Source organism: Acyrthosiphon pisum, chromosome A2 (genome assembly GCF_005508785.2).
Source record: "Acyrthosiphon pisum isolate AL4f chromosome A2, pea_aphid_22Mar2018_4r6ur, whole genome shotgun sequence".
Taxonomy (NCBI): domain Eukaryota; kingdom Metazoa; phylum Arthropoda; class Insecta; order Hemiptera; family Aphididae; genus Acyrthosiphon; species Acyrthosiphon pisum.
Genome location: NC_042495.1, coordinates 99,358,923 through 99,363,168, shown reverse-complemented (window position 1 = coordinate 99,363,168; position 4,246 = coordinate 99,358,923).

Here is a 4,246-nt window from a genome sequence, read left to right as displayed (position 1 = left end):
TAGAAGCATATTTGAGGATTTTTTGTGCATATAAATCCCGGTCCCTATTCATAACTATAAGATTTTTAAAAAAAAATATATCGGGCTCAATGTAAAAAAAAAAATCACAAACGTTATTTCAAATAACGTTATTTGCAATTTTTTTACGTTACAAATACGTTTATTGTTTATTTTTAATCATGAATTATGATTAATGATATATTATGTTTAATGTTATTCGATTTTTTTCGTTGTTCGTTTATTGATTTCGTCTATGTTTTTTCATTTTTTTTCCGTTATAGCGTTATAAATTATAACGTTATAATAACGTTTTGAAGCCCTGGTTATATTCCCACACAGCATTTTAATATTTCCCAACTATGGTATAAATATTTCCAGGAAAACAATATAGTTGTCAAAATATTTGAAAAAGTTGCGTAAATAATAAGGAAATAATTTATTTATATTTTTTGGCCAAGAAGTTCACTTTTGAAAAATATTTTCTAAAAAACATTAACAAAACATTTTAATCATATTTTTTTTAAAAACATTTTCATGGAAATATAAAAATATTAAGTCAACATTTTTGTGCAATATTTTATTATTTTATGAGAATAAAATATTTATACAATATTATTAGTCAAATATTCATTATTCAAGCACTCCAAAATATTCACAAAATATTATCATTTCTCAAATGCTGTGTGGGTTACCATAATATGCGTTTTTCCGTCCACATTTCATGTGTCATGTTTTGATTATTCCGTAATTATTTAATTTTTGGGAAACCAACATCCAGCAACCACTTCCCCCGTTTGACTGGTTCCAGCAGACTGTAATAATAATAATAATAATATTTCTGTTTATAATATGACTGTTTCACTATACACGAGTAGTCTTAAAAAATATTTTATATAAATCATTTTAAATTTACTATTTTATTTTCCCATTATAGACGATGCTATTCCTAATACATTTTGTAAAATAAATGAAATGTCAATAAATGAAACATGATTCGATCAATAATCCCAACAATGAACTTTTCTTTACAGAGCTAGATATTAGTTTAAAGATATATGTATTCGGATATATCTTACCGTCATCGATCGTCGTCGGCGATAAACGATAATGACAATTATTGAAAATAATTGTCTTGGTAAATAGGTATTAGTTACTAATAATGAATAATAATATTTTCGTATAATTAAATAATTATAAAGTATAAACTATACTCTATAGATTATAATAGCCGTTAACCAGAAGCTTTCACATATATATTTTGTTATTGACTTAAGCTAATAGTATCACCTATAGTGTACCTACTAAAGATGTTTCTTTTCGATCTTTGTCGACAATATAATTCTCATAGAGAGGATCACAATATTAAAATATAAAAAAAAAACTTTTAAGATGTGCCATAGTTAATATTCTTGACTTTACATTTTAAAATAGATATAAAGATAAATAAAAATACAAAGTTTCTTATCAGCTTAAATCAGTTAAAAAAATAGTTTATCTTACTCCGGATTGACTGGACGGTGGCACTAAAATTAAGGTTAACTCATTCTTAATAATATTTATGAAAAAAAATTCAAATTTCAAAATGTATAATATAAATAGATCAAAAATATTCAAAATATTTTGAAAATGTTATCATTTACAAAAAATTATAGAATGATCATTTGGTGATAATTTGAATTACCTATATATAGTTACATATTAGTTGTTACCTATAACCTACAACAAAATATCGAAATTCGTTTTAGGAGAAATCGTTATTTTACGGTTCAATATTCATCTTTATAATTTGAATTTCAAACGTTCATAAACAATTAATCTGTCTTTTCAGTATATTTTTCTTTATTATTATAGTCTATAGATCAACACCCTTTTAAGGGATCTTGAATTATATTTCCAAATGTCATAAATATTTTAACTTAACACCGGACTGAGTGATAAAATTATTTGTTGATAGTAATTTTAAAAAAAAAATCTCTTGACTGTTGATAGTTGTCCAATTCTCATCACAAAGTTCACAATCTAAATATCAAAAAACCATTTGGATATGCCATAGTTTGTATTTTTTACTTAACAATTTATTATAGATACCTAGATAAATAGGACGATTGGTAAGAGAAAGATCTGTAGTCAGTTAAAAAATATATAAGTATACGTATATTAAACATTTGTTGCGTGGATGATTTTTCACCAGATCGACTTGTGGCCAGTAGGACTAAACTTAAAGCTATCTCATCCTAATAATATTGTCTATGGATAACTAACCCAACGTATATTCATAATAACAATAAATTAGATTATCTTTAGCGTAAAATTGTCGGTTAAATAATAAGACAGAGAAACTTGCGGTAGATTGAAAAATCCAAAACGTTTTAACTACCAGCTATGGTATAAAATACAATAAACGCAAATTAGTGTCTACTCGTATTACGTATTAATTCTAAATAACGATAAACACACAAAGTTGAGTAATAATATGTTCAATCTAAATAACGAATTTATTTTTTCAGAAAAAGTTAAGTAAGTAATTTACAGAAATGTTGTACACGAGATCACTGGTTTCAATGATTAGGTACCCTTGATTTTCAATGATAACACTTGATTACCAAAGATTTAGGTTTATGTATAATTTACAATGATGGTTAGCTATAACAGGGATCGAAATCGTTTCAAATTTTAACGGTTACGGTTTTAGTTCTTGAGAACGGTTTTCTAAATTTTCTGGTTTTGTTTCAGGTTTCAAGATCGGTTTTTTTAAATTTTTTGGTTTTGGTTTCAAAAAAGGTTTTTCAAATATTTTATCGGTTTAAAGAACGATTTTAGAAAATGTTCGGTTTTGGTTTTTGGAACGGTTTTTGAAAATTTCCATTTTATTTTCCTATCTAATTACCGTAGACTCGATTTTTATTATCTATTAACTATTATAAGGGCTGAGTCTATAACCCTGAAATATAGCTACTTTGTATATGATTAGTGTACAATATACGACGTAGAAAAAAGAACTAATTTCGTGTTATTAACTTGAATATTTCGTAGCTAGTTTAGGTGCCTCGTGCTTACTTTTGCATTCGACATAATATTATGTTGTCACTTGTCATATTACGGTTGAGATCATTATTCGATTACATAAATATTTAATAAAATTATGCGAGGAGTTGCATTACGCTTGCTCACATCGAACAAAATCATACGCTGTGGCTCCATCCATAGTATATGATCTAAGATATAATGTTTAACATATAGATTGTGTAACTGCAGTTATCTTATCACTATAGGCAGAAGAACTTGGTATTTTAATTGGCGTGACCCAGTAAATCAAAAATATTATTTTATGTATTATAATATCATTCAGTATTTAGTTTACTACATGTTAAGAAAAATTTCACGACGATTCGAACGGTTGAATAATTTTATAACAAGATGAATAAGTCAGCCACGTTATCACTACCTACGGAATTATGTGATATATGTTATCGTTGATCATTAAAAATCATCGGTGTTAACTTTAATACTACAATATTTAAAGGTGGCCATTAACTTGTTAAAAAGTCAAAGTTAAGTTAAAAAGTTATGTTATTTTTAAATTTTTAACTTAACTAGTTAATTATTTTTGTTTTTCACTTATTCACTTATTCAGTTAACATTTTTACTGTTGTAACTTAACTTATAATACTTAGTTAATTATCAATATACTGAAGTAAACTTAATTTTCTTTTCGTGTCATGCTAAACCAACTAGATAATACTGATCTGATGAATCTTTTTTGATTTTAGTAATTTTTTTTCTAGTCATATAATATTATAATAATAATAATTTTTTTTTACACAATGTTTAAGTCTTGATAAATAATTGTAAATCAAAATACTAGGGCAGTTTATGACTTAAAAATATTTAATAAACTTTTGGAACAGAAAAAAAGTTTTTATCTGAGTTAAATTAAGTTAACTTATGAAGTTACATTTTTTTTTACTTTAAACTGGCAATTTAATGGAATTAACTTAACTTGCAACAATTCATTATTTTCATTAACTTGCCCACCTTTGACCACAATGCAAATATAATATTAATTATAAATTATAATTAAACAAAGAGAAACGAGTCCGAATATTCAGGGTTCTAAAATTAAATTAATATTTATTTCACTTATCACGTTTGGAAAGTACGATTAAGAGGACGCGTCACGGAAAAAAATCGATCGAAAAATTCCTTTAAAAACATGTTTGTGCGATCAAATAATGTAGGTTACTGA